General features: G+C 43.6%; 1 long non-coding RNA gene across 1 annotated transcript in view; it reads right to left on the reverse strand.

Moving 5' to 3' along the window:
* Positions 1-18472: 18472 nt before the first annotated feature.
* The window catches only part of LOC125147532 (uncharacterized), an 83628-nt gene continuing 80146 nt past the window's right edge, over positions 18473-21954 (reverse strand). Inside the window, exon 4 of the long non-coding RNA XR_007145230.1 lies at positions 18473-19313. This is a non-coding gene — a long non-coding RNA (uncharacterized LOC125147532). The remainder of the gene's footprint in view (positions 19314-21954) is intronic.

The raw sequence follows: 21954 nt of genomic DNA on the forward strand, positions 1-21954 counted from the left end.
TACACCATCTCGCGAACTTTTTCTGGGGGGGGGGGGGGGGAGGGGGCCGGTACCCGGCACCCGGCGGCAGTCTCGGGCACCGGCAGCAGCAGGGTCCAGCAAGTGTTCCTGGGTGCGGCCGACACTCGGCCATTGCTCATTCAGCCATTGCTGGGTGAGACCCTCCCGCAGAGGGCGGAACGGGTCAAAGCCGCGGTCCTTCAGAAGTAAGGGGCTGGGGAAAACAGCCACGTCTGAGACAGAACTCGGGAGAGAAGTGCTGCCCCGGGCCTGGTCACGGACAGTGAGAAAGCGGGTCGTGGACGAGGGCTGAAGAGGGAGAACAGACTGGATAGGTGGCTGACGCCATTTGCACTTCTGCCGCGCATGCGCATACGCACCCAAGAGCGCCGCAACACTCCACCCCAGAAGGCGAGCAGCGCCATCTAGTGGAGGGCGGAGTGGTTACACTGAGCCCTGCCCAACTGGGCCAACCTCCCTCCTTGAACACAAGTCTCACCACCGACTTAGTTTATGGACTATAAAGCCCTTCAGAGTCTGACTTCTAGGGGAAAACGAAATAATTTCAGTCCTACTTCAATCTCTTAGCAGGTCCATGTATTCAATTTTCTTTCTTTTTTTTTCTCTTTTACAGTTCTTTTTCTTGAATACAGAAAGAGAAAATTTCATTTTTATTTTTAATTTTTATTAAAAATATTTTTCTTTAATTTTTATTACTATATTTTAATTTTGTGTAAATTTTTTCAAATTCTATTTTACTTCCATCATTTTATTTTAGTCTCCTTCAGTGTATTCACCTTCTCAAATTTTCAAACGATTTCCTTTTTTTTTCTTTTTTGTTTCTTTTCTTTTTCTTGATTGCAGAAAGAAAAATTTCATTTTTACTTTCAAATTCTATTTAAAAATATTTTTCTTTAATTTTTTTACTATATTTTTTGCTTTTATGTAAATTTTTTCAAATTCTATTTTACTTCCATCAGTTTATTTTAGTCAACTACAGTGTATTCACATTTTCATATTTTCAAATGATTTCCTTTTTTCTTTTTTCTCTTTTTCATTTCTTTTTTTCTTGAATATAGAAAAAAATCATTTTTATTTTTAATTTTTATTAAAAATATTTTTCTTTAATTTTTTGCTACTATATTCTTTACTTTTGTGTATATTTTTTCAAATTCTATTTTACTTCCATCATCTCATTGTAGTCTACTTCAGTGTATTCATTTTTTCAAATTCTCAAACAATTTTCTTTTTTCTTTTCCGCCACTTTTTTTCTCTAATCTGTCAAACCACTTTCAACACCCAGACCAAACACATCTAAGATCTAGCATCATTTATTCGATTGCTATGTGTGTTTAATTTTTTAATTTCAATATTTTTTTAATTTTAATTTTTTTATTTAAATTTTTCTACCTCATTAATTCCTTTTCTCCCTTCAAAATGGCAAAATGAAGGAATTCACCCCAAAAGAAAAAGCATGAAGAAACGACATCCAGGGATTTAACTAACACAGATAAAAGCAACATGTCTGAACCAGAATTTAGAATCACGAGAATAAGAATACTAGCTGGAGTCGAAAATAGATTAGAGTCCCTTTCCGCAGAGATAAAAGAAGTAAAAAATAGCCAGAATGAAATTAAAAATGCTATAACTGAGCTGCAATCATGGATGGATGCAGCGGCAGCAAGGATGGACGAGGCAGAGCAGAGAATCAGCAATAGAGAGGACAAACTTATGATTTAAGATTTAGATTTAAGAATTCTTAATTTAAGAATTAGAATTAATTTAAGAATTAATTTAGAATTAACTTAGAATTAATTTAAGAATTCATGATTTAAGAATTAGAGAAATCAGTGACTCATTAAAAAGGAGCAACATCAGAATCATAGGGATCCAGAAGAGGAAGAGAGAGAAATAGGGGTAGAAGGATTATGTGAGCAAATCATAGTAGAAAACTTTCCCAACCTGTGGAAAGACACAGATATCAAAATCCAGGAAGCACAGAGGACCCCCATTAGATTCAACAAAAACTGACCATCAACAAGGCATATCATAGTCAAATTCACAAAATACTCAGGCAAGGAGAGAATCATGAAAGCAGCAAGGGAAAAAAAGTCCCTAACCGACAAGGGAAGACAGATCACGTTTGCAGCAGACCTATCCACAGAAACTTGCCATGCCAGAAAGGAGTGGCAGGATATATTCAGTGTGCTGAATCAGAAAAATATGCAGCCAAGAATTCTTTATCCAGCAAGGCTATCATTCAAAATAGAAGGAAAGATAAAAAGTTTCCCAGACAAACAAAAATGAAAGGAGTTTGTGACCACTAACCCAGCCCTGCAAGAAATTTTAAGGGGGACTATCTGAGGAGAGACAAGATGGAAAAAAAAAAATATATATATATATATATATATATATATATGTGTGTGTGTGTGTGTGTGTGTGTGTGTGTGTGTAGAAATAAATAAATACCAAAAGCAACAAAGATTAGAAAGGACCAGAGAACACCACCAGAAACTCCAACTCTACACGCAACATAATGGCAATAAATTCATATCTTTCAGTGCCCACTCTAAACATCAATGGACTCAATGCTCCAATCAAAAGACATAGGGTAACAGAATGGATAAGGAAACAAGATCTATGTATATGTTTACAAGAGACCCACTTTAGACCTAAAGCCACCTTCAGATTGAAAGTAAGGGGATGGAGAACCATCTATCATGATAATGGTCACCAAAGAAAGCCAGAGTAACCTTACTTATATCAGACAATCTAGACTTTAAAATAAAGACTGTATCAAGAGATGCAGAAGGGCATTATATCATAATCAAGGGGTCTATCCACCAAGACCTAACAATTGTAAACATTTATGCACCAAATGTGAGAACACCCACATATATAAATCAATTAATCACAAACATAAACTCACTGATAGTAATACCATAACAGTAGGAGACTTCAACACCCACTCACAACAATGGACAGATCATCTAATAAAAAAATCAACAAGGAAACAATAGCTTTGAATGATACACTGGACCACATGGACTTAACAGATATATTCAGAACATTTCATCCTAAAGCAGCAGAATATACATTCTTCTCCAGGGCACATGGAACGTTCTCCAGAATAGACCATATACTGGGACACAAATCAGCCCTAAGTAAGTACAAAAAGATCGAGATCATACCATGCATATTTTCAGACCACAACAATGTGAGACTCGAAACCAACCACAAGAAAAAATTTGGAAAGGTAACAAATACTTGGAGACTGAAGAACATCCTACTAAAGAATGAATGGGCTAACCAAGAAGTTAAAGAGGAAATTAAAAAGTATATGGAAGTCAGGGTGCCTGGGTGGCTCAGTTGGTTAAGCGTCCGACTTTGGCTCAGGCCATGATCTCACAGTTTGTGAGTTCGAGCCCCACGTCAGTCTCTATGCTGACAGCTCAGAGCCTGGAGCCTGCTTCGGATTCTGTGTCTCCCTCTGTCTCTGCCCCTCCCCTGCTCACACTCTGTCTGTCTGTCTCTCTCTCACTCACTAATAAATAAACATTAAAAAAAATATTTTTTAAAGAAAAGAAAAAGCATATGGAAGTCAATGAAAAGGATAACACCACAACCCAAAACCTCTGGGATGCAGAAAAGGCAGTCATAAGAGGAAAGTATATAGCAATTCAGGCCTTCCTAAAGAAGGAAGAAAGATCTCAGATACATAACCTAATCTTACACCTTAAGGAGCTGGAAAAAGAACAGCAAATAAAACCCAAAAATAGCAGAAGACAGGAAATAATAAAGATTAGAGCAGAAATTAATGCTATTGAAACAAAAATAAAAACCAGAACAGATCAATGAAACCAGAAGTTGGTTCTTTGAAAGAATTAACAAAATTGATAAACCACTGGCCAGTTTGATCAAAAAGAAAAAGGAAAGGACCCAAATAAATAAAGTCAAGAATGAAAGAGGAGAGATCACAACCAACACAGCACAAATAAAAACAATAAGAGACTATTATGAGCAATTATATGCCAATAAAATGGGCAATCTGGAAGAAATGGACAAATTCCTAGATACATTTACACTACCAAAACTGAAACAGGAAGAAATAGAAAATTTTAACAGCCCCATAACCAGTAAGGAACTCGAATTAGTAATCAAAAATCTGCCAAAAAACAAGAGTCCAGGGCCAGATGGCTTTCAGGGGAATTCTACCAAACATTTAAGGAAGAGTTAACACCTATTCTCTTCAAGGTGTTCCAAAAAATAGAAATGGAAGGAAAACTTCCAAACTCTTTCTATGAAGTCAGCATTACCTTGATTCCAAAACCAGACAGAGACCCCACTAAAAAGGAGAACTATAGACCAATTTCCCTGATGAACATGGATGCAAAAATCCTCAACAAGATATTAGCCAACCGGATCCAACGATACATTAAAAAAAAAATTATTCACCACGACCAAGTGGGATTTATACCTGGGATGCAGGGCTGGTTCAATATTCGCAAAACAATTAACATGATTCATCACACCAATAAAAGAAAGGACAAGAACCATATGATCCTCTCAATAGATGCAGAGAAAGCATTTGACAAAATACAGCATCCTTTCTTGATAAAAAAAAAAAACCCTCAAGAAAGTAGGGATAGAAAGAGCATACCTTGAGATCATAAAAGCCATATAAGAAAGACCCAATGGTAATATCATCCTCAATGGGGAAAAACTGAGAGCTTTCCCCCTAAGGTCAGGAACAAGACAGGGATGTCCACTCTCACCACTGTTATTCAACATAGTATTGGAAGTCTTAGCCTCTGCAATCAGACAACACAAAGAAATAAAAGGCATTCAAATCGCCCAGGAGGAAGTCAAACTTTCCCTCTTCATAGATGACATGATACTCTATATGGAAAACCCAAAAGATTCCACCAAAAAACTGCTAGAGTTGATTCATGAATTCAGCAAAGTTTCAGGATATAAAATCAACACACGGAAATCAGTTGCATTCCTATACACCAACAATGAAGCAACACAAAGAGAAATCAAGGAATCAATCCCATTTACAGTTGCACAAAAAACCATAAAATACCTAGGAATAAATCTAACCAAAGAGGTGAAAAATCTATACACTGAAAACTATAGAAAACTTATGAAAGAAATTGAAGACACAAAAAAATGGAAAAAGATTCCACGCTCCTGGATAGGAAGAACAAATATTGTTAAAATGTTGATACTACCCAAAGCAATCTACATATTCAATGCAATCCCTATCAAAATAACACCAGCATTCTTCACAGAACTAGAACAAATAATCCTAAAATTTGTATGGAACCAGAAAAGACCCCAAATAGTCAAAGTGATCTTGAAAAAGAAAACCAAAGAAGGAGACATCACAATCCCAGACTTCAAGCTATAGTACAAAGCTGTAACCATCAAGACAGTATGGTACTGGCACAAGAACAGACACTCAGATCAATGGAACAGAATAGAGAACCTAGGAATGGACGCACAAACGTATGGCCAACTCATCTTTGACAAAGCAGGAAAGAATATCTCATGGAATAAAGACAGTCTCTTCAGCAAGTGGTGCTGGGAAAACTGAACAGCAACATGCAGAAGAATGAACCTGGACCACTTTCTTACACCACACATAAAAATAAACTCAAAATGGATGAAAGACCTAAATGTAAGACAGGAAGCCATCAAAATCCTCACAGAGAAAGCAGGCAAAAACCTCTTTGATCTTGGCCACAGCAACTTCTTACTCAACACGTCTCTGGAGGCAAGGGAAACAAAAGCAAAAATGAACAACTGGGACCTCATCAAAATAAAAAGCTTCTGCATAGCAAAGGAAACAATCAGCGAAACTAAAAGGCAACTGACAGAATGGGAGAAGATATTTGCAAATGACATCAGATAAAGGGTTAGTTTCCAACGTCTATAAAGAACTTATCAAACTCAACACCCAAAAAACAAATAATCCAGTGAAGACATGGGCAAAAGATATGAATAGACATTTCTCCAAAGAAGACATCCAGATGGCCAATCGACACATGAAAAATGCTCAACATCACTCATCATCAGGGAAATGCAAATCAAAACCACAATGAGATATCACCTTACTCCTGTAAGAATGGCTCACATTAACAACTCAGGCAACAACGGATGTTAGCGAGGATGCGGAGAAAGAGGATCTGTTTTTCATTGTTGGTGGGAATGCACGCTGGTGCAGCCACTCTGGAAAACAGTATGGAGATTCCTCAAAAAACTAAAAATGGAACTACCCTACAGCCCAGCAATTGCACTACTAGGCATTTATCCAAGGGATACAGGTGTGCTGTTTCGAAGGGACACATGCACCCCCATGTTTATAGCACCACTATCAACAATAGCCAAAGTATGGAAAGAGCCCAAATATCCATCAATGGATGAATGGATAAAGAAGATGTGGTATGTGTATATAGATAGATAGATAGATATAGATACATATATAGATATATATATAGATATATAGAGATATATAGAGATATATAGATATATATAGATGATATATATAGATATATATAGATATATATAGATATATAGATATATATAGATATATAGATATATATAGATATATACATACACACACACACACACACACACAATGGAGTATTACTCGGCAATCAAAAAGAATGAAATCTTGCCATTTGCAACTACGTGGATGGAACTGGAGGGTACTGTACTAAGTGAATTAGTCAGAGAAAGACAAAAATCATATGACTTCACTCATATGAGGAATTTAAGACACAAAACAGATGAACATAAGGGAAGGGAAACAAAAATAATATAAAAACAGGGAGGAGGACAACACATAAATATAGAGGACAAACTGAAGGTTACGGGAGGGGTTGTGGGAGGGGGGATGGGCTAAATGGGTAAAGGGCACTAAGGAATCTACTCCTGAAATCATTGTTGCACTCTATGCTAACTAATTTGGATGTAAATTTTAAAAAAGAAAAAAGAAAATTAAAAAAGAAAAACAGAAAAAAATCTTAAAAGAAAATGTTTTCATTGTCTTATTTTAATATTGGTTATGATTGAGGAGTTGGTGGTCATTCTATTATACACTCACACAGTATTTTGAAACAACAAAATCGTGCTTATGTCTTTCACCTATTTGTCTAAGGGTCTTCTATCCCGTCACGTTATAATCCACAAATTTCTGTTGGAGCTCTATAATATATTGTAATTTAGGGGCGCCTGGATGCTCACTTGGTTGGGTGTCTGAGTTTTGATTTTGGCTCAGGTCATGATCCCAGAGTTGTGAGATCAAGCCCCACGTGGGGTTCCATGCTGAGTGTGGAGTCTGCTTGAGATTCTCTCTCTCTCTCTCTCTCTCTCTCTCTCTCTCTCTCTCTCTCTGATTCTCCCCTGCTTGCACGCTCACTTGCTCTCTCTCTCTCTCTCTCTCTCTCTCTCTCAAAAATATTAAAAAATAAACAAAAAATATATTATCATTTAAAAAGTGATTTGTGGTTATAAAACAAGGCAAATTAAAAAAAAAAACACCTCAGGAGAGCTATTAGAGAAAGAGTAAGCATTAGGCTTTTAGTCTGTACCATTCGTTTCAATACAGAGAAGGAATCTTCTAGAGAAGGCAAGGACTAGGCCAAATCCCTGGGACCTTCAGGAGAAGAGAAAGGGGCAGGCTGAGCCCCAGGAAAGGCCACAGTGGGCCCAGTGGCCAGTCGTGCCAGGTTCTCCCACAGGATCCTGGTTACATTACGAACGCTGGCAGCATGGAAGGCAGAGCCAATTCGAAATTCCAGCCAGTTCTAGGATCCAGGGCCAAACTCACAATGATACTGCATAAGATCATGTCTTTGCAGGTGTTGCAGAATTCATGTGCACTTTTCTAGAGAGCACAGATCTACACACAGTTCAGGAAGCAACTACAGATGGAACCAGCAGACGCAACATTAGCTTTAAAAGATGGTCTGCACCTTTACATCTGCTGGCTTGCTCCTTATTTGTGTTCTAGAATCTCTCCTTACCCTCCACCCCTTCCTGCAACCCATCCCTTCCTGTGTGAGTCAGAACTTAATGCTTCCAGAAAATTAAAGCCCTCGGGACTTTAAGGCTTCAGTGAGTGCAGGGAGAAAGCTGGCTCTCCACTGCAAAGGAATAAATCCGTTGGAGCTGCAGGGTTGGGTTCAAGTTCAGCCACCCTGCAGTGCAGAGAAAAGGCCTCTGCCTTCCCCACCCTTCACCTTTTCCAGTCTGTTCTTAGTTGTCCTTGTTCAAACCTGTGCATTGGTACTAGTTCATGTCTGATGGGCCGAGCCTGGGAGGGGACAGGGGGAACCACATTATTGCGCTCCAAGGGGCTGTGTTTGAAATCCACCTCCCCGTCCCTCAAAAGTCCGCTGGGCTGACCCTTGCCACGACCGACCAGTCCAATTCCAATGTCAATTCCAATGTCAATCCCCCACTCCTTCATCTCAGACCTGCCTGGAGATGGAACCCAGCCTCAGGAAGGGGGCGGTGCTCTGCTCTTTCCCCTTCTCCTGCTCCTCCTATCGCTTACCCCCATCCCTGCTGTGGCCCCTCCAAGCTAGAATCAGATGAAATCATAGAAAGAGGAGATTTTTTTTTTCACACAACTGTGCCGAGGACTTGTAGGCCCTCGGTATCCTCCACGGGCAGGCAATCCGTCGTGAGCTCTCATTTAGCACACACCACTGGAGGAGCTCTTCAAAACAAAAATTCACGCATACCACCATGCAGGCCACAAGGTGTGAATTAAATGGGACTGGGTCTCTGGTGGCCTTTCCTCGGTGGCCTCGGTCTGGGTCTGCACTCTGTTCACAGCAGTTCTTTCGGTCCCTCCATTCCCCATTCAGCATCCGCTACAGGCTCTCTGTCCTGGTCCCCGTCTGCAGGAGTCTAAGGCCCCTATCTGGCACCATGATGATGGAAGCGTGGCAGCATCTCAGTTCTTTTCTTCCTGTCTGAGTCCCACCTTTTCCAAGTGCACCTTGATTTTCTCCTATCTCCATTTTTCTGGCGTTACCAGCCTGTCCCAACCTTTATGACATTGTTACATACAAAGTGCAGTCCCAAGGGCAGAACGTTGACATCCCCTGGGAGTGTTAGAAATGCAGAATCTGAGACCCCACCCCAGACCTACTGATTCATCTGTATACCCACAAGATTCTCAGGTGACTCATACGATGAGTGTTTGAGAAGCACACTTTATAAGATTCCAATTCAGAAATCCACTTGTATACCAAAAATATTTTCCATATTACTCTGGTAAATTTCATGAAAACAATTCCAAAGCCTTGACTCACACTTCACTACAAATTCTAGGGGGCTCTTGTCCAGTGTGTCTTCTCTTCCCAATGACCATCTTTCGGGGGGACAGCGACAAGTCCAAGGACATTTGCACTTTACAGAAGAAGGCTGACCCGTCACCGTTGGCAGCTAAGGCAAGAGACTCCTACAGGTCTTTACAAATTCTTATCTCATTTCTTGCTGGAACTGTTCTTCCCAAGCGAGATCACTGTCAGGATATTGGGACCAATCTGGCTTTCACTTTCCCTTCTCCTCCACCTAATTGTCCTCTGCCACCTCTAAGACTCCCTTGCCCAAGTGTCCAGAGTGAAAAGCAAGCCTATTAGATCCAGCAGTAATCCAGGGATATGTGATGGTGTAGCCTGGTCCCCAGTGCTAGATGGCACAGACTTAGTCTCGCCACAAGGTTGGTGATCTTGTTCCAATTTTCTGCCTTGACACAAGCTGTGAACAGCTTGAAAATCCACCATTCCAGGAGTTCTCCCTCACACAATTGAAGGAAGGGACAAGTAATAGGCCCTATTCTGGCCCATGATGCTATTGTTTGGACAAGCCCCAAAGAAACTTTCCTGCTCAGGTCGTCAGAAACAATTCATACCATAAGAAGGAGGTCCAATTCAGCTTGTTTTCTCTCAGAATCAAAGGTGGGAAAGGTTGCTGATGGGTAGATGGAAGCTGATCTAAAGTTTGAAGCTCCAGGGGCTCCTGGGTGGCTCAGTCGGTTGAGCGTCCGACTTCGGATCAGGTCATGATCTCGTGGTTTGTGGATTCAAGCCCCACGTCAGGCTCTGAGCTGTCAGCACAGTTGTGAGTCTGCTTTGGATTCTGTGTACTCACCTCTCTCTGCCCCTCCCCCACCCATGCTCTGTCTCTCAAAAATAAATAAATGTTAAAAATATTTTCTAATAAATAAAAAAATAAAGTTTGAAGCTCTGAATCTAAGTCCTGTCTGCTAGCAAGAGTGAGGGTACTGAAACTGAGACCAGCTGTGGCATTTCTTTAAATTCATGGGCATGGTCACCAATGGTCACCTTCTTCCTACAAGTTTATTCAGGGGCACTGAATTAGGAGTAATTCTTCTGTCTGAGACTCCAGTTTCATAATCTGCTTTCCTCCACTTCTCCGTACTTGTCCCAGGTGTGACTTTTCCTCTGAACTCTCAAACCTTGACAAAAACTTATTAAGCTTTTTACATGCAAGGATCATTGTTTTTGTTCCAACCTGACATGTGTCCAAATATTCTTCCAACTTTAGCAAGAAAGACCATAAAAGCAATAGGAGGTTGTGATCTCAGTGTTGGACTTTACCCGTGCACTGTTCTATTTTGTGAGAGACTGTATAAGAGATCTTTGAATGGATTGCTACCAAATAACTAGAGATATCAAGTTTAATATTCTCGGATCCTTGGTTAGTTTTATGTTCGGGAAAACAACCCAATCTCTGAGATTCTTTCTGTTCACCGTGGTAGGAGTTATTTCTGTCCTTCAACCCTCCAAAGGAAATAAACAAACATGCAAAGAAAGTTATGATTCACCACAAATCACTTGATGAGCACAGATTTATTTTAATTTTTTTAAATGTTTATTTGTTTTTGAGAGAGACAGAGCACAAACGGGAGGGGGAAGAGGGAGAGGGAGAGGGAGACAGAATAGGAAGTAAGCTCTAGGCTCTGAGGTGTCAGCACAGAGCCCGACACGGGGCTCGAACTCACGAACCACAAGATCATGACCTGAGCCAAAGTCAGACACTTAACTGACTGAGCCACCCAGGTGCCTCTGTGAAAAAGCATTTTTAATAAGGTGTAAGTAACCTTAAACTTTATAACCAAGAGGTACAGAAAGAATACTTTTGTTGTTGAGGATTTGAACTTGAATTATTTTAATTTCTCTTGCATTTTAAAAAGTGTTCACTGAGTCAATTAGCACATATTGAGCATTCATTATATGCAAGGGCTAGTGTTAAACATTAGGAAAGTTTGTCAACTCAAAAGATGGTGCCTACAGGTCTAGGTAAATCCAACAAGCTGTCACAACTTAAAAATGTTCACCATGGATTGGAATAATAGGTATTGTTAAAACATCTATACTACCCAAAGCAATCTATACATTTAATGCAGTCCCTATCAAAATACCACCAGTATTTTTCACAGAGCTAGAGCGAACAATCCTAAAATTTGTACGGAACCACAAAAGACCTCAAATAGCCAAAGCAATCTTCCAAAAAGAAAGCAAAACTGGAGGGGTGCCTGGGTGGCTCAGTTGGTTAAGCGTCCGACTTCAGCTCAAGTCATGATCTCACGATTTGTGGGTTTGAGCCCTGCATCGGGCTCTGTGCTGACAGCTTGGAGACTGGAGCCTGCTTTGGAATCTGTGTCCCCCCCGGCTCTGTTCCTCCCCCACTTGCGCTCGCTCTCTCTCTCTCTCTCTCTCTCTCTCTCTCTCAAAAATAAATAAATATTTTAAAAATTTTTTTAAAGAAAAAGAAAACTGGAGGCATCACAATTCTGGACCTCAAGTTATATCACAAAGCTGTAGTAATCAAAACTGTATGGTACTGGCACAAAAATAGACACATAGACAATAGAACAGAATAGAAAACTCAGAAATGAACCCACAACTATATGGCCAATTAATCTTGGACAAAGCAGGAAAGAATTTCCAATGGGAAAAAGAATGTCTCTTCAACAAATGATGCTGGGAAAACTGGACAGCAACATGTAAAAGAAAGAAACTGAACCACTTTCTTACACCAAAAACACACAAAAATAAATTCAAAATGGATTAAAGACCTAAATGTAAGACCTGAAACAATAAAAATCCTAGAAAAGAACAGAGGCAGGAACTTCTTTGACATTGGCCATGGCAAATTTTTTCCTAGATATATCTCCTGAGGCAAGGGAAACAAAAGCAAAAAGAAACTACTGGGACTCCATCAAAATAAAAAGTTTCTGCATAGTGGAGGAAACAATGACAAAACTAAATGGAAACCTACAGAATGGGAGAAGATATTTGCAAATGATATATCCGATAAAGATTTAGTATCCAAAATATATAAAGAACTTATAAAACTCAACAACCAGGGGCGCCTGGGTGGCGCAGTCGGTTAAGCGTCCGACTTCAGCCAGGTCACGATCTCGCGGTCCGGGAGTTCGAGCCCCGCGTCAGGCTCTGGGCTGATGGCTCAGAGCCTGGAGCCTGTTTCCGATTCTGTGTTTCCCTCTCTCTCTGCCCCTCCCCCGTTCATGCTCTGTCTCTCTCTGTCCCAAAAATAAACGTTGAGAAAAAAAAAAAATTAAAAAAAAAAAAAACTCAACAACCAAAAAACAAATAATCCAATTAATAAATGGGCAGAAGACATGAACAGGCATTTCTCCAAAGAAAATATCCAGATGGCCAACAGATACATGAAAAGATGCTCAACATCACTCATCATTAGGGAAATGCAAATCAAAATCACAATGAGATATCACCTCACACCTGTCAGAATGGCTACAACAACACAAGAAACAAGAGGATGTGGAGAGAAAGGGAAAGGAAGGAGAAAGGGAAAGAGAAAGAGAAAGGGAAAGAGAAAGAGAAAAGGGAACCCTCGTGCACTGTTGGTGGGAATGCAAACTGGCGCAGCCACTGTGGAAAACAATATGGAGGGTCCTTAGAAAGTTAAAAAATAGAACTACCCTATGATTCAGCAATTGCACTACTGGGTATTTACCCAAAGAATACAAGAACACCAATTCAATGTGATACAGGCACCCCTATGTTTATAGCAGCATGATTTACAATAGCCAGATTATGAAGGCAGCCTAAACGTCCAGACTGGTTGGTTAAATCACCTAGACTGATGAATGGATAAAGAAGATGAGTGAGTGTGTGTGTGTGTGTGTGTGTGTGTGTGTGTGTGTGTGTTACACAATGGAATATTATTCAGCCATAAAAAGTTAGGGTCAGCGGGAGGCAAACCATAAGACACTCTTAAATACAGAAAACTGAGGGTTGATGGGGAGCAAGGGGGAGGGGAAAATGGATGATGGGCACTGAGGACGGCGCTTGTTGGGAGAGCACTGGGTGATGTATGTAAGCAGTGAAGCATGGGACTCTACTCCTGAAGCCAAGAGCACACATTACACTCTGTGTGTTAGCTAACTTGACAATAAGTTATATTAAAACAAAGACAGTGATCTCTGTTTTGTTTAAGTATGCCTAGTGGGTACTCAACAAATATTTGTTGAATGAAAAAAAAATTAGGGTTAGGATTCTTTTTTGAAAGAAATCTTGCCATTTGCAATGACCTGGATGGAGCTAGGGAGTATTATGCTAAGTGAAATAAGTCAGTCAGAGAAAGACAAATAACATCTGATTTCACTCATATGTGGAATTTAAGAAGCAAAACAAACAAGCAAAGGGGAAAAAATAAGAGAGGCAAACCAAGAAACAAACTTTTAACTATAGAGAACAAACTGATGGTTACCAGAGGGGAGGTAGCTGGGGGGATGAGTGAAACAGGTGATGAGGATTGAGGAATGCACTTGTCCTGATGAGTACTGGGTGACGTACGGAAGTGTTGAATTACTATGTTGTACACCTGAAACTAGTAGAACACTGTACGTTGACTAACTGTACTTAAAATAAAAACTTTAAAAATTAAAAGTAAACAGGAAAAAAGGTCAAAAATTAAAAATATATAAGAATAAAAATAAAAAATAAAAAGTGTTCACCAATGCAAGTTTGCCAGATGTGACTTGCCGTTCAGATAGACAACTGCTTAGTATTATTGTGGCCAAAATATAGGACTCAGCATTAAGCAGTCAAATAAACGATACCTTATTAGGCACTCTCACTCATTATGGCATATGACTTCAGTGTCCCTCAGAACATACAATAGACAACTGATAATATTTTGCAAAATTGGCTGATTTTTCTCAAAATTGTTACACATATTCTTATTTTGACTCTTTGCTGCGTATGCAGTGCGATCAGAGAAACTGACTGCTATTTCTCCAAATGCTATTAAGAAGGCAAGAGCTGGGATAAAATTAGCTGAACCTTCCAGGCAGTTTCTGGTCCTTATAGCAGAGAGCTTTATATATTTGACTCTTAGATAAAATTAGAAGCTCTTTAATGAAAGACCATTTCATGATTAGCACTGGATTGATAGCATAAAACAAATCACATTACTGCAGTGGCTTGTTCCCTCAAGATGCTCTTTTTTTTTTTAATTTTTTTTTAACGTTTTATTTATTTTTGAGACAGAGAGAGACAGAGCATGAACGGGGGAGGGGCAGAGAGAGGGGGACACACAGAATGGAAGCAGGCTCCAGGCTCTGAGCCATCAGCCCAGAGCCTGACGCGGGGCTCGAACTCACGGACCACGAGATCGTGACCTGAGCCGAAGTCGGACGCTCAACCGACTGAGCCACCCAGGCGCCCCTCAAGATGCTCTTAATGAGCATGAAAAATGCAGGTCCAGGGAGCCTCAGTTTCTACCGTGTATAAATCTCAGGGGATTCTTATGGCTTCTCCCCTTCATGAGATGCTGCTAGAGTCATTGTGTTGGGTATACCTGCACAATCCTGTAGAAGCCAATAAGGTACTTCCTCTGCCATGTAAAGTGTTACTGGGGCACCTGGGTGGCTCAGTTGGTTAAGCCTCTGACTTCAGCTCAGGTCATGATCTCATGGTTTGTGGGTTCAAGCCCTGCGTCTGGCTCTGTGCAGACAGCTCAGAGCCTGGAGCCTGCTTTGGATTCTGTGTCTCCCTCTCTATCCCTCCCTCTCCCGCTCATGCTCTGTCTCTCCCTCTCAAGAATAAATCAACATTAAAAAAAATTTTAAGTCTTACCAATGCTTCCTTCATCTGTGAGAGTACCATTTTGTGAGTAATAATTTAAGTAAATATTAACACAATAATAGAACAGGGCAAAGAATTGTCTCTGGTCTTGCATTATGCCATGATAGTTTTTGCACCCTTACTACTTTGTAACACTACTTGTAGAGAGTAGGGGAGGCATCTCTTCCTGGTCCAAATGGAAGGAAGGAAGGAAGGAAGGAAGGAAGGAAGGAAGGAAGGAAGGAAGGAAAGAAAAGAGGAAAGGAAGGAAGGGAAGGAAGAGAAAGAAAGAAAGAAAGAAAGAAAGAAAGAAAGAAAGAAAGAAAGAAAAGAAAGAAAGAGAGAAAGAAAAGATGACTTTTGTCCATCATCACCATAAATCATGTTGGTACAAAGTAAGAAAGTAGGTGTCCCAAGGGAGTGGGCCAGTGACTGGGTCATGTACCTGGGTGCTTGACTATAGACAAACCTTTTCTGCTGGCTTCTCCTAAGTTGCCAGTTCTCAAATGTCTGTTGTGCTCAGACTTGTAAAATAGTTCAGCTGTTAATGGGGAAGGGACTGAGAAATCAGGGAAGATACTATGTCATTATTACTGTATGTTATGTATGTCCCTCTGGGGGTAAATTTAAAGTGCTGTATTGGCAAGAGCAATTCAACTCTAGCTTTTGAAAATATGGATTTCCTTTCCCAATGTTAACATCGGGTAAATGAACTTATCTGTTACGTCAATGTACTCAACATAGGAAGAGCATAAACTCAGGTACTTCCTTCACCTTAGACGTTTCCCAGATCCCAGTGTCCTCCAGGAAAATCCAGTCACCTAGATAGACCCTTCATGCTCCAGCTTTCAGTAGAAATACCCCTTATGTCCAACCAGAAGAAAAAGAACATTCTTCCTAAGGGAAAGCAGAGAGGGAAATAAACTTTTGTAAGCATTTTCTATGAGCTTCTTCCCAGGTTCTTCACATCCAATAGCTCGATAACCTTACGAAAATATGCCTAAAATTCTCCAGACTGTTCCCTTCCTCATTGAAAAAAAAAAGAGCTACGTCTTCCTAATTCGTTTTACGTAACACCTGGCACAACGAAGTCTTTCACTGGAAGAAATGTAATAAAGACTATGACAAAGGTGAGAAGAAGGCAAACAGCAGTCACCTGCTTTCATTTGGCTCAAAGAAAAAAAAGAAAGTGCTCTACTATAAGCGGTACTCCGAGCAACCCATGCCATGGTACCGAAGCTCAACACAGTGCAGGGGTGCCTGAGTGGCTCAGTCGGTTAAGGCCATGATGTCCCCCCAATCGGAGGGTTGGAGCCCGTGTGGGGCTCTGTGCTGACAGCTCGGAGCCTGGAGCCGGCTTCGGATTCTGTGTCTTCCTCGCTCTCTGGCCCTCCCCCGCTCGTGCCCCCGCCCTCTCTCTAAGATAAATAAACGTTTAAAAAAATTTTAAGTTCAATACGGTATGATTAAACACAATATTCGAACATTACACTTTTCAAACACCTGAAAGTCATCTTTTGACAGATAACTGGGGATTTTTTGTAGGTTTCTCGGTGTAACTTCATGAAGTTCCTGCCCTCAACATCATCTGACACTGACCTTAAGGCTGTTACAAAGCCCATAGGATGACCACAGTTCAATAGGGAGGGAGTCAGAGGAGCCCAATTCCTGTCCTCACAGTACGTGGTAATGCTCTCCATCCCTTCTCTGTCCTGCCCCCTCTGGACTGTAGCTCTTCTGCGTTTGAACTCCGTCTCTGAGCTAATTCTTGTTCCGTGCGCTTGCTTTGCATCTCCTCATGGCTGTTTCTGCCGGTCCTGAAGCGCTCTTTCTAGGGAAGGCTGCGGAGGCACACGGGGAATGGGTAGGGGCCTGGCTGCTGTGATGTCATCCAGGCATTTCTTACCCCTGCGCCCTCTTTCTCCTGGGGAAACGGGACCCCGTTCCCCCGAAGATGAATCATTCTGTTGGGAAGGCCAATGTCTCTGCTTCAACTGGTACAGTGAGGGCACCGAGTCCCTAGCACTTTCATGGATGAGGCTTCTTCCGCGCGCTGACTTCCTCCATGAAGCCAGTCAGGTGACAGTACTTGTATTTGCTTCCGAGTGGTGTTCACCTCGGTTGCAACCGCGTGCCCTTGTGATCCTTTCAAACGATCAGTTAGCAGGTTGTCAGAGCTGGAGTAATGTGCTGGGCTCCAAAGTGGCCGCGGAGGGAGGCGCGCACCGGCCTCGGGTGCGTGCGGAGCGCGCCCGCGCCCCCGCGCGCCGCCCTCACCCCTGGGAAGCCTCTGTTCCCCGGGGAAGGAGTGCACAGTCCTGTTTGGGCTAGGCTGTTCTAGAAGGCCTGCTGTTACGTACGAGGCAAGGCACGTTACGTGTGAGTTTCAGCATTCTGGGCCTCCTCTGTGTGAACACCCCCCGCGCGGTGGCTTCTCGCCGGGCTGTACCCCAGCACCGTGAACCCCTTCGCTTTTTCCTCCAAGCCCTTCACGGTCTGTGATGGCCGTTTGCAGGTTGGCCACGGAGCCTAAGGTCTTTTTATCCTTGGTGGGCAGCTTGAAAATGAATTTTTCGTTGTGCAGGGTCTCCGCTGGGGCTTGCGCGCATCCCGCAGCTTTGGCGAACGCTGCCGCCCAGGCCCCGGGGCTGGGCGCGAGATGAGACGGAGAAGTCACTGGGGCGAGGCCGGTGGGTGGCGGACACTTGGCCCCCGAAGGTCCCCGCTCCCGCTGCTCACGCCCAGCGCGGCCGCTGAGGATAAAGGTACCAAACGGCCATCAAGACAGCCAGTTACCATTTGGATGTTCATCAGAAACCATGCAATGTTTGCGGAAGGTTTGGGTCTTATTTGGGGTAACTACTTCGCAGTCTACTTAATATTTGTAAGAAGATGAATCTTTTTTTTGTTGTTGTTTACCAAAAAATGAGACTATTCCTGGTCATGAATCTTCAGGTCTAGACTTGGGGGGGGGGGGGGGTGGGGGTGGGCATGAGGGAGGGTGGAATGTGACCAGAAAGCCTCTGAGGTCTAATGTTGGCGGTGGGGGCAGGCCTTAAAGTTTGGAACCAGACAGATGGATTTGAATTCTGGTCGTTTATTGCACAATCTTTTTTTTATGCTTATTTATTTTTGAGAGAAAGAGAGACAGAGTGCAAGGGGGGAGGAGCAGAGAGGAGACCCAGAATCCGAAACAGGTTCCAGGCTCTGAGCTGTTGGCACAGAGCCCAATGCGTGGCTTAGAATCACCAACCATGACACCATGACCTGAGCTGAAGTTATATACTCAACCATCTGAGCCACCCAGGCACCCCTATTGTGCAATCATAATGCCAATGTCTTCCTTTTGAAAGAATTGCTCAATTGTGTCTGTACAAGAGGCAGGTGAATTTTGGTGACAGTCTGTTATCAGCTGATTCAGGTGGCCACTCCAATTTAGCTGCTGTTCCAGATGTCTTTTTGTTTTTAGAGCAAGTCAACATGCTCTCTGTCGTGTGCTATGTAGCTGGGTATCTGGTCAATGCTGCATTATCTATTTGTGTTAGTAAACACCCACAAAAACAGTATGCTTTGAGCTGGTAGGACAAGAAATCCACCTTCCCTGCCCAAGCTCAGGGATATAGAATTCTCCAGTCCTCTGTCACTACTGCCCCTGCAGAGACCGATCATTCTTCCATTTGACAAGACATCATACTGGCCCACTGTGTTGGCACTACTATGCTGATGTGGACGTGGAAAGCAGGAGTTGCAACCACTCTAGACTCCTGGGTAGGACACCTGTGTATCAGCAGGTGGGAAATGAGCCCCTTAAAATTTTAGAGGTCTGCCACCTTAATGACGTTTCTAGGAGTCCAGTGTCTGAGGCATGTCGACAGTGGTTTCCAGTGTTCCCCGTGATCACGGAGAAAGAGGCACCGAGCCAGCAGGGCTCCTTGAAGTTTGGAGACGACATGTACCTCATTCGTACCTGCTCCTTTGACCCATTTTCTGAATTACCCTAAAGGCTGCCAGTTTTGAGTGGGCCCGCAAAAGAGAAGGATCTGCAACCGGTCTGAGCTGCAGGCGAGCTGCTCCGGGACTTTTGCCAGGTGACTCAGCAGATTAAATGGTGCTCGAGGTGTCTAGGACAGGTAGGGGTGCTCTGCGGGGCCTCTGCCGGGAGAATCACAGAACACAGCTTTAGGATCTTAAAACACAGCTATACATCCCCTGCAAATTACTTTCTCCTATGAGGAACCATGTCTAGCTTTTCTGGGGCTCCAGTAGAGACTGAGTGCTTGCCCAGGGACTCCCAAGTTATATATGGCTTGCCTACTCATGATAAATTAGAAGTAGTCTGACCCAGCAGACTACCAAGTTGGGTGTGCACAAGAGCCATGCATCATCAAGTGGAAAGACACCTATGATACTGAGCCTCTGTAGGACCTACAGGCAAAATAAGTCCCACGAGCAAGATCCCACAACCCACACTCCTAATACACCCTCTTCCTTTTCGGTCATTACTTATGTCCTCGTGGGGAGTTCCGTGTGACTAGTTGACCAAGGAAGAGACTATTTGGGCCAGTTGATACATGGTTCTGCACGATGTGCCAGTGTCCCCAAAAGTAGACAACTGCAGCACCCCAGCCCTATTCCGGGATGGTTCTGAAGGGTTATGGGGATTCCTCCAAGTGGAAGAGCTTTCAAAGGTTGTTCCCTGGATGTTAATTTTCCCCGGAGGAAGACGTGTCCAGAGTTATAGGTCTTCACTGATTTGTGGCCCCATTAATCTGCAACCTGAAATTGGTGACCACTTTGGGCCCCTTAATCCAGGAAAGCAAAAGGCACCAGAACTTAGATCAGTGACTGCCCCTGTTTTGTTTTCCTCCCTATATTCACACTCCCAACTCAGGGCCAGCGACAGAAAGCTACATTTGCTCCCCAGACAGTCACATGAGGTGTCCTGCTCTCCTTAGCCCTCCTCCAGCTTCCCAGGGCCAACAGTCTCCAACCAGCACGGTGTGGAGTCTTGCCTTTTCCCCAGTAAGTGTTCCCAGTGCCCTGCTGCCTCGAGTCTCTGCCAGGGATGGTGGCTCACTGCCTTCAGCAAGCTCCAGCAAGTAGCTGCTGGCTGTCCTTGCCGGAATTGTATATTTTTACCTCACAGTGTCATCTCCCCTCCCCCGCAAGGCAGAAGAGAAGCCAGAGAAGGACAGGAGAGGGGCTGATGCTCCAGGGAAACACTCAGGACCTGGCTGTGGTTTGGTCTAGGTGGGCAGAGCGTGGCCTGCAGTGGCCAGGCGACTCCCCTTGTCCCCCGGGCAGTCATGGTTCTGGAGGCAAAGCTCTGCCCCGGGGTGGGGAGGCCGTCCTGGAAGGTTCTGGGCAGCCCAGGCCTGCCGCAGCTGCTCTGGCGTTGGTCTGCGTGAATCACTAGCCTGTCTCCCACGTCAGCTCATTGGGCTCCATAGAGCCGATGATCCTTCATCCCCCACCTGAAGTGTAGTGAGTGTCGCTTGGCCACTGGAAACTCGTTTCATTTCTGCATCGCTGCCTCAGCTGCCCGCCATGTGAGAGGGAAGTGCTTTCCCTCTGTCTTTGCTTTCAGGTTCATTGGAGTCTTGTTCTGGAAAACCTTGGACAAAGATTTCTGCCTGCAGATTTGAACTTGGACTTCCCGGAAAAGCTCCCAGCGGTCCCCTGCGAGCAGTGGCCCTTGCCGTGGGGACAGGTGAAGGTCTCACCTTAGGGCAAAGCATCTGTCTGGGCGGTGGAGGTCCCTTCGGACACCCCCAGGTCTCCACCACCCCCGCTGACATTGTGGGTAGATGAGAAGCCACCAAAACACAGCGGGGGTTTTGCTGGGTGGTGGATCCTCCACGTGCTCTCTGTGGGGTGCAGCCCAGAGGCCTGCTTGGGCTCCTGGAGCAGGGGTGCTAGGAGACCCCAAGGGGTCTGGGAGGGGTGGCAGAGGCAGAAGCTGTGGGAACCTGACACAGTTCGTCTGTCTTTGCCATTCTGGCCCGGCCAAGGCTAGCTCTCCCCAAAAGTGAGGAGTTCCTGCTCTGATCTATGCTGGTGGAGAGGTCACTGTCGGCGGTGGGGGCAGGAGGGGCGGGGGTGGGGGGAGGGGCAGGGGTCTTCTTTCCCTGAAAGCTGGGTAGGGAGCTGGCACCCCATCCCCTGAGCCTCCTCAGGATCTGCCTGGCTCCTCTGAGTGATCTCAGAGTAATCTCAGTTAGGGTGGGAAGGGCTGGCTGCTGAAATTGTGCAGCCTGTGGCTGGCAAAGAGCCCATGCTGTACCTTGGTGGATGGTGAGGACAGCGGCTGTTGGTTAAATCGGCTGAAGGCTCAGGCTTCAGAGTGGTGGCATAGCCCTCAGGCTCGGATCTCTTATAACGCAGGAGCAGATACGTGGCCACTTCCCCATTGCATTTCTGGCCTGTCAGTGAGTCCTGGGTCTCTCCTTCCACGTGTAACCCACGAACACCCCGAATTCAGTCTGCCGAGGGCCCTGGTAGTCGGAGAATGGCTCCATGCAGGGTGTTAGTTCCTCGTATTCATGATCCACAATAATCCACGGAGCCTTCCCAATTTGCTCCAAAGTTCCTCTCTTGCTGGGATTGAGAATGAGAAATTTCTCGAGCAGATTGTCACATTCCATTGTCTAGAACTCAATGGGATATATTCCACTCAGTACCCCTCCCGGGGCTCTTTGAGTTTCTGTCCTTCAAAAGGCAGGAATCCATTGACCAATGTATACTGGATGACTTCCAGACTCCATACATCCCACCAGGTTGTACTTTGGACCCT

The sequence above is a fragment of the Prionailurus viverrinus genome, chromosome D2 (assembly GCF_022837055.1).
Source record: "Prionailurus viverrinus isolate Anna chromosome D2, UM_Priviv_1.0, whole genome shotgun sequence".
NCBI lineage: Eukaryota > Metazoa > Chordata > Mammalia > Carnivora > Felidae > Prionailurus > Prionailurus viverrinus.